Source organism: Nymphaea colorata, chromosome 5 (genome assembly GCF_008831285.2).
Source record: "Nymphaea colorata isolate Beijing-Zhang1983 chromosome 5, ASM883128v2, whole genome shotgun sequence".
Taxonomy (NCBI): domain Eukaryota; kingdom Viridiplantae; phylum Streptophyta; class Magnoliopsida; order Nymphaeales; family Nymphaeaceae; genus Nymphaea; species Nymphaea colorata.
The window spans coordinates 17,555,963-17,568,434 of NC_045142.1; positions in this window are offsets into that span (position 1 = coordinate 17,555,963).

Consider the following 12,472-nt stretch of genomic DNA (forward strand, 5'->3'; position numbering starts at 1 on the left):
AGATTTTACTCTTGTATCTTGTAGCTTTAAACATGTCATGTCACCCATGAACATAAAATATTGTATTGTTTTGCCTAACGTGTTGCTTTGCTTGATTTAATATCAATCTTGCCTTTATCTGTCTATATGACACCTGAGGATTCCCTGCACTCACTAGATGGACAAAAAGACCGACTAATCCAAGTCTTTACCAAACACAACACACAATGACAATGGCAATGATTTTTTCTCCCTAAATGGGCAGAGAATTGAACCAAGTGTTTCGCGGCCTGATATATAGTTCGAAGCACATTTCATTTTACTAATTTCAACAGGCTACTGAACTGAACATATCGAAGGAGCTCGCACTTCTTGAGAGAGCGTGAAGACATACAACGAAAAACTAAAGGCTGAAATATTGTTGAGCTGGTTGCCGTATGATAATTGGGCTGATTGAGTGCAATTTTCTGATCCTTCCACGAGGAGACAATTCTTCTTTTCTCTCTGCAATAAGGTAGTCAATCTTTGGCCAAGTTTCCAACAATTTTATTTGTTGATAGGAAAAAGAAAGTTTCGGCAGATTACTGGTTCTCATGATGGCAATAAAGACAAGTGCTTGGATGTGGAAGAAGAGAAATTTCAGTGCTTCAAACAAACAATCTGCCTCTGAACGTCATCCATGGCAGGAACAGTCCCTTGCAGAGACTCATCTGAGTTACTGTGCGAGTGCTTATGGCCTCCTAGGTACTACTCTTGCAGCTTTTGTAGGAAAGAGTTTAAGTCAGCCCACCCCCTTGGTGGTCACATAAATGTTCACAGAAGAGATAGGGCCAGATTAAGGCAGTCACCCAACTCTCAGTGTGAAGTAAATCAATACTCAGGTGGATTTCCATATGCCCATCAACACCCACCTGGAGTTTCTCCCATGGTGATCCTAAACCCTGACTCTAGGCCTAACCATAGTTCTCCTGAAACTGATCCTACCCCTCACATTTGTGGTGCTCCACCTTCTGCTGCAATGACGCAAGCAAACAGGCTTTGATCTGCTGGCATTGTTCCTGTCGGGAGCCACCACTCTGTGATCCATATTTAAAGATCGCCGGTGAATTTAACCTTAGTTCTGCAGGCGATTTAAAGTCCATCAATGATCTGAACTGTGATGTTCCATGTCAAGAATTGGCAATTGGATCGCCAGGTTCGATCTTTGAGCGGAAAATATTGGATGAAGAGATGCTAGGGAGCTCTGATGATGAAACCGCTGCAAAGAGGCAAAGACCCAGCACTGGCGCATTGGCCTTGTGCTCAAGGGAGACTGCACCATCCCATATACTTCACTCCGACTTGCTTGGTCGAACCCAATCCATTGTTGAGGATTTAGATCTTGAGCTCAGGTTGGGAGTAAGGTCTACACTACAGTTAACTGAAATGCTTGTTGTTTTTAGTATTTCTTCCTTCTTTTGCCTTTATCATTACCAATATGGAGACTCTGTCTCTTTCTTCAATGATTTGTACAAGTATCACGAGGAGGAAGACAACCTGAGAAATCCGTCGAACAAAAAAGTTTCCCGATCAGAATACATAACCACCTTTTCTGGAACCGATGGGTTCTTCTTTGGTCTACTTGCTCACCCTAGGGCGGGATCTGATGAGAAATCTCTCCTTCTCTCCCTCCTTTTATGTTCTTGCAGTGACAACTTGTCACCCAATTTTGTTAATGCATTTTGATCTCTTCTGTGCTCCGTCCCTATATTATGTGTTTGTGGCAAGGTAAATTCGATGAGTGTAGGCTTCGAAATGCATCCCTGCAGGATATACGATATAAACTCTTTCTTCCAGTTGACGGCCATTTCACGAGATCTACCGACGATGTGTACTCATATTGGATATATATATATATATATATATAATATGAGGACGTAAGATGCTAACATTATAAAGCCATCATTTGTCATATGTTCTATCGTCTTTTGTGAAGCTATAATATGAGGACGTACGACACTCTGAACATATTTCTCCTTTAAAAAGGTAGTTAGCATCCTTGTTTGCTAGTTTTGTGTTTAATCAAAGACCAGGAAAGCAAAGACAATTTTCAGCATTGACCCGGACATATATATATCAGTTTCCAGCTTTGAAAAAGGTTAGTTTCAATTGTATCAAAACATGGTTCAACACTCAAACCTATAGCTCCACAAAACCTATTACGAGAAATCTCAAGAAACTCATAAAAGAGGTTGTTAAAGTAGTCTGTTGTCCTGATGTCTAACCATTTCCGAGCTAAAAGCAAAACTACTAAGAACCAAGCTTCAATGGAAATAACATCAAAAGGCAGGGTTGAAATTCGGCAAAACAATCTAGTACACATCGGCTTTGATCAATCCCCTTTACTTGAAAAACATCTTTTCCAGCCCAGCCACCGTGAGAAGTTAGCGTTCAGATATTCTTTACACCCTCTAGCAGCCAGAGAATTTATACTTAGCTGTTAAGTTATTCTTGAGGCATCTATAAAGAAGCCACCAACTAAGAATGGATTCTCCTTAAAGTACAAAAGGCTGCCAATCACCCTCAATATTTTGTTTCAATTTTAAGAAAAGTAAAGATAAAGTGAGATCCTTTTTTCCATTCATGGTCTGGTAGATTGGTTTTGAAGGTGTGCCCTTGTAAATTTATGAAGGCATCAAACATTACCTGGGTTAGACAAACGGTGCCTGGTCTTAAATTATTAGTGATATTTTACAGGGCGCCCATGCTATATCCAATTGTTAGATGAATAGAAAGAGTATTTTATCTTACCAGCTAACAAGAGGGATAAAGTGCCTCCCCCCACATGATTGCTGCCAATCTCTAAGTCTCTAGATTTACACAAAGAATGTTTTTGGGTGTGTACCGTATGTGTAAATATATGTGTAAATGCTTCTGACAAACAAAATTTAATACATGGTACCTTCTCATAAAAATGAAAATGAAAATATCAAAAAATTAAAGTGCCGGTGACACAGTGATGTAGTGGCTTTAACAATGTAAATAGTGTGTATTCAGCCCCGAATGATGGGGATGCCAATAGATTCGATCCCAATTGGATGTATGATCAATTATACTTGTTTTGTTGAATGTTCATATATATTTGGATCATACCCAAATCTCATTTTTAATATCACATCTGAACTTGAGTCCGACTTATACACAAAATCTATCATGTAAGTTCAAGGAAGGGTGGCTGAGGGTGTGTTTGAAAAATAACATTCCATATGGTTATCTGGTGCTTTTGGAGTGTTCGAAGCAGATGCATGTTTGAAGGCCAGAAGCTGAAGTCTTCTGTAGAAAGCAAACAAGGTGTGGGGTAAGTGCTGAACATATCTCTCACGGTTTCACTATAAGCACAAGGAGTTTATCAGATGGCTGTTAGTGACCTTTCTGATAGAATTCTTATGCTGTCTGACTGTAATTGTTGGACTCGCTTGGTACAGGATGTATCACAAGGTAGACACATGCTGCCTAGAGAATTTTGCAGGATCTTTAGGTTTTGGGGTTTGCTTTCAGTGAGTCAGTGAGGGAGGTCCGTCCTTCCACTGAACTTGCTGCTGCACTCCTGTCTGTGGAAGGAGCATATTTTGTATTCTTTCATTTTTTGTTGATTGGTCGTGATTAATGGAAGTGAGATAACAAGTTGGTGACATTCATAATAAAGTATTAGATATTAAGATTAGGAACCCAAATTCAGTAGAAGTCCCAATAGGTTTTTCTTATGTTCATTTTTTCCTTCAACCTTTTTAACCAAGTACTGCTCACTGCACTGGCCTCGGGCAGACGTAAAGCTAACCTTTGCAGAGATGCCACAAGTTGGGCATCGATTTACTCACAAGGCATATGGCATAGCTGGTAGAAGGCCAAGTGGCTAGTTCCGTACTTGTGCAAGTGGGTGTCAACTCCTTGTGCAAGCCTTAACAGGCGTCCTGCACGCAAGGAAATTAGGCTAGGAGTTTTGCTTTGCCGAGCAAACAACAAAGTTTATCCGCCCCTGTGCAATGTCTTCGAGACCCAAACCAAGCTGGACATGGATTCCAGCCTTCTACTCATTTACAAATACCCTAGAAAACCAACTTAGTTGACTATTAACCAATATCCACAGGATATAGAACCACAAACAAGCACCTGCAAGTAAAAAAAACTATAGATGTACAATAGCTCTCAATTTAGGACCTCAAGGAAAAATTGGCCTGACGTACAACATCTCTCAATTTAGGACCTGAAGGAAAAATTGGCTTATCGCTCAATTAAGCCTATGCGGTCTTTCCAGACTGCCTCAGAAAGATGGAGTTCAAAGAGCTCACACCGGATTGGCATTTCCATCTCATAAAATGGATTTTTCAAAACATAATAAGTGCATAATTCATATATAAACTTCAAAAGGACTTCCATGTTCTGCATACCAGGCTCGCATACCACAAAAAATTTTGTTCCTGCACTTGAAAGCACCAATAGTCAAAAGAATAAACATTCTTGCAACAGTGGCACAGACTATTTAGTAATTACAGAATTTGCCAGTAATAGATACAAGGTTATTGTCATAAGTAAAATCTGAAAACCACAAATAAAACCACCAATATCATAACAACTAATTTCAGTATGTAAAGTTAAACCATATTTCGACCAAAATGTAGATGACATGAAGTTTACTCCATTGGAGAGATGAAACCCTATTCCGTCAAAAGGAGATGGGGCCATCTTATCAATCTGTCTAGTGCTCAGGGCTAACATGATTCAGTATCGCAATGATCAGTTAAATCACTTGAATGAACTCTCATCCATCTTGTTCTTCCAAGACGTTCCTTTCTTCACTCATATAATTCCCATCCATCAGAACTTATTCTGCATATAAGCAACAATACTTAGAAACGCCCACCTCTCCCGCTATTCCTAAACAACTGATCTTTGAAGTGACAGATTACCAGTGTAAGCTGTATTGAAATAAAAGACATGAACATGTGCTTCCGTAATTCTGCACTCTTCCCAAAACTATCATCCTGGCAACCTACAATGTCACTTGCTTTTCAGAATTATCCATTCCAACAAATTAGATAATAATCACTCGTTCCTCCTCCTTGCCTGTTAGATCAAACCATTAGAAAATATTTGTTGGTAGATTTTCACACATATGAGGTAGTTTATTGTGTTACAAGCAGCGAAAGAGCCCATTCAAATCAACTACTGCCAACGGCTTATTTAGAATTTGTCATCAACTTTTGAAAACGAAGCATGTTCATATGAAGAGTGCAATTGGATATATGCTCATATCATGCAAAATTTCATAATAATATCCAGTACATTAAATGTTAATTAAAAAATTGCTTGTTCATGTTAAACATCATATTTCTAAGAGTCATTCACAGATTAACTTTTTACTCTATCAAGATCTACGTTGAAAAAAGCACCAGGATCAGCCTATGTCATGGTCTGAGCCTAAAGCCTAGGTGAGTCCAGGTGGGACTAGGTGCATTAAGCTGTACAAAAATGATAAAAAAAGGATACTAGAAAATTCAACATCAAATATTAAATTTTTTTAAACAAAAAAAAAGTAACTTAAAACATATTGTTATCAGAATATAAAATATATTAGTCTCCTAAAAATCAGCTGGTAAATCTCTACCTCTAGTTTTAATACCTGGCTAAAAATCTAAACTACAACTTCAAAATTCCACACAAATTTGTTCAGTCTTTCTTCATGACACAGACACATGCCACACAAAACACAGTCACACACATACATAGTACAAATTTGTTCAGTCTTTCTTCATGACATAGACACATGCCGCACAAAACACAATCACACACATACATAATTAGAAGAATAAACTATTTTAGCTGGTAACATCAGAAGAAGAAAAAAAAGCCTATGCTGTTTCAAAAAATCTCGGTTGATGAAGGAAAAAAAGCTTATGCTGTTGAGTGCATTGCTAAGACCAGTGCCACAGGCAAAATGGCGTAGGCATTTTTAAATGGTGGGTTGCTTAGGAACAACTAGCGTAGGCAATTAGATAAGCCTAGGGGCCTAGGCAAGCCTAGGCACATTTTGTATAACATAAAATCATAGATGTTGATCATGTATATAAGACTCTAGAAAGAGTTCGGTACAGTATAGGTTTGACGGGAAGAGTTTCAAAGTTTCAAACATTATGTTTCAAAATAAGTGTTTGATCTTATACTCAAGTTATCTATGTTGTTGAGTGCCTAGGTGAGCCTAGTCTCGCGAGGCAATGGCCGAAGTGCTTTTGGACAGCAAGTTGCGTAGGTACAACTAGCCTCGACAATTACAAAGCCTGGGGGCCTAAGTTAGACTAGGCACAAGCCTGGGCACCTTTTTTATATTATAATGATCATGCCCATAAGGCTCAAGAAAGACAATTCTAGTGCAGTATATTTGTTGGGAAGAGCTTGCAAACTATGTAACACGAACACTAGTAAAAGGGTGCAGTACAAATGTCAACACGACCAGATATGGGTATCGAGTCAACACACTTGAGCCGAAGTCGTCAAATATTGGGTCCAAAAATTAGGTTTTTTTTCCCCAATTTAAACACAGCAAAGTTGGCTGAAACCATTAAGTTGACATACTGATCAGACACGATCTGATAATGAATGAGTCGACAATGGGTTTGAGTTAGTGATACTAAGACTTCCTTTCATCCATCTTTATTCACTTACAAATTCAGGAATTATGATACCAGTTGAACCACACCAAACTAGATTCCGAGAGATATCACTTATCAAGTCCGAGTCATTGGGTTTTAAAAAAAATTGATGTAAACAATAGTGGATATATATGAGTAGAAAATAATATAGCCTCTAAATTATTTTGTTCTTCACTTTCTTTCAGTACAAAAAATGAGAGTTTCACCATTTATTCTGTATGTATTTTGTTAGTAGACAACCTTTTAAAAAAAAGAAAAAGAAAAAGAAAGAAAGAGTCAAAAAATGAACATCTTCTTGTCTTTCAAATGCTGGAACAACATGCATACATGTGACCAGAATCATAACTAAAGAGTTTATTTATAATGAACTGCACAGAAGATTAAAATAAAAAACGCAAAAGAAACCCTTCTATCCTTGTAAATAATTCAATTGTTCATGACACCATTAACACCATGTAATTGTGTCATAGTCTCATTATACAAGTAACTCAAACTCACAATATCTCACTGCAACAAAAATATCACAGAGGGTTCAGACATGGGATTGTTGATCATCCATCTGCGCTGTTTGCCTACTCAAGCGCACATACTTCCCATAGAGCTCTAGGTGATCGGACAACCCTGTTTTATTAACTATTGTTTGTTTTTTTTTAAAGGAAACTATGTACAACTTGCCATTTAAACATAATAAAGTTGTAGAATGAATTGATTACTTGTAGCAATAAGTTAAATTAAACATCAAGCAAAGTCATGACTGAGTCATGTTTATTCTTATAATAACAAGAAACCCGATCATTAAGCTACCCTATTTATAATTGCATACCTCATCATAACTAAGTATCAATTATCAAGATATAAACAAAAAACGCTCTACAAAACAGGCATTAACATTAAGATAACATCTACTGCCAAATTTTTGAGCGAGTCAAACAAGTTCTAGGCTGATCATACAAGTTGACTCGGTGAGCCAAATGAGCTCTTGGAAATTATAGAAAAAAAAGAAACCAACTTATTTTGAGTTTTAAATATTGCATAAATCTAATTGCACAAGACTTGAGCTAGAATATATTGCACCTGTGATTTGACTCCATGGCATGAGTGTATTAATGACGCTCACATATATTAAAAGTTTACAGAAACCGTTCACATTATTTTTCCGTCCACTTGTCTTCAACCAACAAAAGGGACCTCCACTTAATATTTTCTTTTTTCCTTGGATCAGATCGTGGATCTACTTCCAGATTTGACAATGTCGGGGTCGTTCTCATTTTACTTATACAAGATTTTATGGACCAATCATAAACGGGCAGGGGAGAATCTTGCGGAAAAACCGAATCCAATTCCTTGTCAAGCACGTTAATTTGGCTACGAATTGCCCACCGAACATACTAAATAAAAAATTGAACCGGTTCAGATTTTGGGGTGGAGTCAATCGATCTACAATCCATGTATTTGATCCATATTTGGTGGATCCGGTACCACATGATTATGATATTGGAGTTCGGTCCCCCAAAATTGAACCCCTATAATTTGGATCCATTTTTAAGGTAAGATTTATCCATAAATCTCATTGGTCTACTTTTGTATTTCCTGCTAGGGATGTCAATAACCTGAGAGATCCAAGGTACCAAATCAGATCTATGAAGGAGTTGGGACAACAGGCAGGGCAAGAAGTGGGAAGCCACGAAGCCTATAAAGTCTTTAAATCGAATGACATGCATAAAAATCTGGTTGACCGTTGGGGAGTCATGGTCTCATCTATTCAAATGCAGTGGAAGATGTTGGCATCTTAGATAAGTTGTATGCTATCATCAAATGCAAAAGAATAGTAGTAAGAAGCCTCAAATGCTAGTATTGAAGGAGCTTTGTCCCTAAAAGCAAGCTATGGTGTAGATGATGTAGAATTTAACATTCTTAGGTGGGGGAAAACCATGCGTTCCACCAGCCCGATCTCCCTTGACATTCATTCCAACAACAAAGGATGGATCAAACGCCTCAAGTTTATTATTGAAGGTAGAAGGATCTGACATGACAAATGGAGCTTTTTAGCTGACCACAATTGCCACTGGAGGCTCAAAGATGATACAATTCCTTTTAACAACGGTTCTCTGGTAAGGGACTGAAGTTGATCATTTTATATGCTTAAGTCTGCTTTCGGGTAGAGGCCATTTCAGGCCTCTTCTTGGTTCTTTTGATTACTTGTGCGGGGTTGTAGTGTTAGCAACTCTAGTTTTTTTTTCTTTTGGTTTCTATTTAATGTCGGGGTGTTCTTTAAGACCTAGGGCACCCATTTGGGTTTGACCATTATAGGAGGAGCCAAATTAAGTAAATCCTGTTTCTGTACAAATATTCCCATATTAGAATGAAATGAAGAAAAAAAACAGCCACTGGTAGTCTTACGTTCCTGTTTGAAGGCCCAATATGTCCACATAAGCTTTGTAGAGATGGAACCACTCAAAGAGAAAATCGAAAGTAATAAGGATGAAATATAACACACAGACAATCACTGAAGATTGCACAAATGAGCTAAACATGGAATGAATCAAACGACAATATCCATAAATTAAATATACAACAACGCAGGAACATGATACAGTGAATAAATATGATCACGGAATTTACACTGCTATCAACATCAGCATGAAGCCATCAATAGTAAGACCACTAGTAGAAGGGTACACTTTTCAACAGCAGCCACTCGTGGCAGCCTCTGGTTGAGGTTTCTGCTTGAAAATATTCCGTTTTACAACAGAGGAGCCTTCAGCTAAGAGGCTTGGCGTGTCTAAGATCTGCAACAAAAATAGTTTATTAGAAATCAAAACTGAAGTTAACAAGAGAACTCAAGTTTGTGGGTTCATCTACTTTGAACTCATTTTCCTTCTGTTATTGGTCCAAGCCAGAAAGCACATCAAACAAATTCAAAAGGACCAGAAACTAAACTTCAAAAAGAAGATCATTTGACAGGAACACATCTGCTATGCATATTAATTCATTAATTCACTGTCGTATAGTTATCTTTCAAGGGCTTGTACACTGGGGCAGTCCTACTGCTGCTGCAAGCTTTGGTATTGTTCTGCTTGCAAGGCATGCAGAGGCATCGGTAGAGAATAATATGTGTCTGTGCGTGTGTGTGTGAGAGAGAGAGAGCACAATCAGCTTATATTAAAAAGAAGACTACACAATGGGTGTTTGGAGGCTTTTAGGGCCACACTTATGGCACGACCAATATGGCCCTTCAGGCACTTGGACTGAACAGAAAGAGCATAATATTAAATGAAGAGTGGAGAAGACCAAGCGCACATTAACTCAAATTATGAATTAGATGCCAATGAACATGCGAATGTCAAATTTAATATCCATGTGAATTAAATCAATCATGAACTAGTGAAGAAGAGAAACAACTCCACATTGGGCTCATTCATCCCATAAACTACCTAAGATAAGATAAACATTTGGTTTATCCACCATCTCTAAGTTCTATTTGCAGGCCAAGGTGTAACTAATTTAGCAACATAACAAACTAATGAATAACACCCCCCATGTATTACCATATCCAGTACATAAGAATGAGTAATCTAACTAAAAGTTGAAAAAAGGATTAAAATTTCAAAAAATCATATAAACTGAATCTTCTCTCTAACTCATGAATCCGCATACAAGAATTAGGAATTCTTACCTTTAAAACAAGCTCCTCAAAGCACTGCTCCACATTAACTCGTGTTTTTGCACTACATTCAAGGAAAAGACATCCATATTCCCTTGCAAACTCAATTCCCTCCTCCTTTGTTACAACTCTCTCACCCTCCTAGAACACAGGAAAAATAGTATCATCAATTCAAAATGAAACATAAGACCTCAAATAAATGTACAGCCTGGTGGAAACACCAAATATACAAAAGAAATCATGAAGAACATTTTACAACTAATTCATGGCAGCTAGGGATGCAAGAAGGTTGGGTTGTGTTTGGAAAAACATTATCACATCTGAATAACCAAATACATAAACTAGAATAAGAAATTAGTATAGGACTGAAGTTGAAGGCTCTTCTCCTGCTGCCTTCTATTTCTAGCATCCAAGCAGCCTTTGATTTCTGGTGTCTAGCAACCTTCATCAGTGAGGTAGCAACTTTCTCTGGCGAATGCGTTATTTAGTTTATTTAAAATCTTCTTGTTTGTTTATATATATATATATATATATATATATATATACACTACGGTTGTGTCCCCTATCCAAGTTTTTTTAAATTGCTTTACAGTTTACACCCATACAATGCACCTGCAATGGTATCCAAACTATGTACCACAATTTGCAAAATAATGTTCCAAATTAAGTGTTCAACCTTACATTCAATGTCTCTGCAAGTCTTGAAACAGTTTGAAAATCAAATTGCCACTTCTTTTATTAAATTCAGTTTCGTAATTCTAGACAACCAACAGGCTGACAGCTTCACAACTCACTTAAAATGAAAAGCCCTGCAGACCTCCCTTTTCTGAAGCACCCTTACTTTCACTCATTTCTTTTCTAATTTATTATCTAGCAAATGCACTAGTGAGGTTTGATGGGTCATTTAAAAACTTAGACTTACCGTCACCTAGCAATCTTTGATTGTTATTTTGGAAGGAAGAAATGAAAATGAAGGGAAAAGAACTCTATTCATTCCTTAGGGTCAAGACATTCTAAAACTTGCAATTAAACCAAGTAGTTCATGGCTGGAATCAAGTTCATACCTGTTCAATTCAATAATCTAAGGAGTTGGTTAGGAGATTGTCGAGTATAAAGAGGTTTTCTTCGTTCAGCTAAACTCTTTCAGGGTCGGCGTGGTCTCTAAGAGGTTGATGGATTCTCACTCATGGAAGTTGAAGTACCTAAGAATAGGACTTATGCTTTTGGTTCTTAAGACGTCTAATTAGGGGATGTCTGGAATTGGATGGAATATCCGACTTAATTGCTTTAACGGAGTCCGGTTTCAAGTAAAAAATCCAATTAAGAAAATGGGCCAGATTCAGTCTTAAGAAATAATATCCAATCAATAATATCCAATCAAACTTGGAATCCATTTTAAATGAATATGGTATAAGCATTAATATGGCCAGTTGAATTTTCCTATTGTTAATATCTATATTTTAAAATTCTGTTCTTAGCATATCACAATGCAAATTCGCATATGAATTTAAAAGTGAGTTTTAGATTGCATTTCGAGGTGAATTTAAAAGCTAGATTCAGATATTTGAATAGAATTTCTTTATTCACATAATCTAAAGAGGTGGAAGTTGGTATGATAAAAGTTACATCCAATTAGAATTCAACTCGTTGACATCTTGATGTCTAAAAATGGGGCGTAGAATATTCAAACAAAAGAAAGTTATATGAGTTGAATATCTAAATTCATCTCTTACCATATAAACTGCTATGAACTTCCCTTTCTCCTGACCACCAATAAGAGGAGAAGACCAAAAAAAAAAAAAATTCTCGCCCATTCATAATATTCTTGGATCTTTTCCCGAACTGTTGTCAAGTTGGATTTGACATCCTTCTCAATTATTTGCAGAACCTGTGTCAAAGGGTGACCAATAATTATATCGAGTCATGGCTTCTATTGAAAGCCAACCGTGGAGGGTGTGAAAGGGGTCTTTCGGTGATCAGCATGCACAGGCGACAAGGTGCATCGATGCGAAGACGGTGCAAGCAAAAGGGTATTTTGGTCACGAGAAAGTTTGTTGGAGTCGTGCTTTTTTGACCGTTGGAGGTGAAGTAGCGGGCAAGTTATCACGTTCGCGCGGCAACTGTCTTTCGGCCCGGAAAGAGG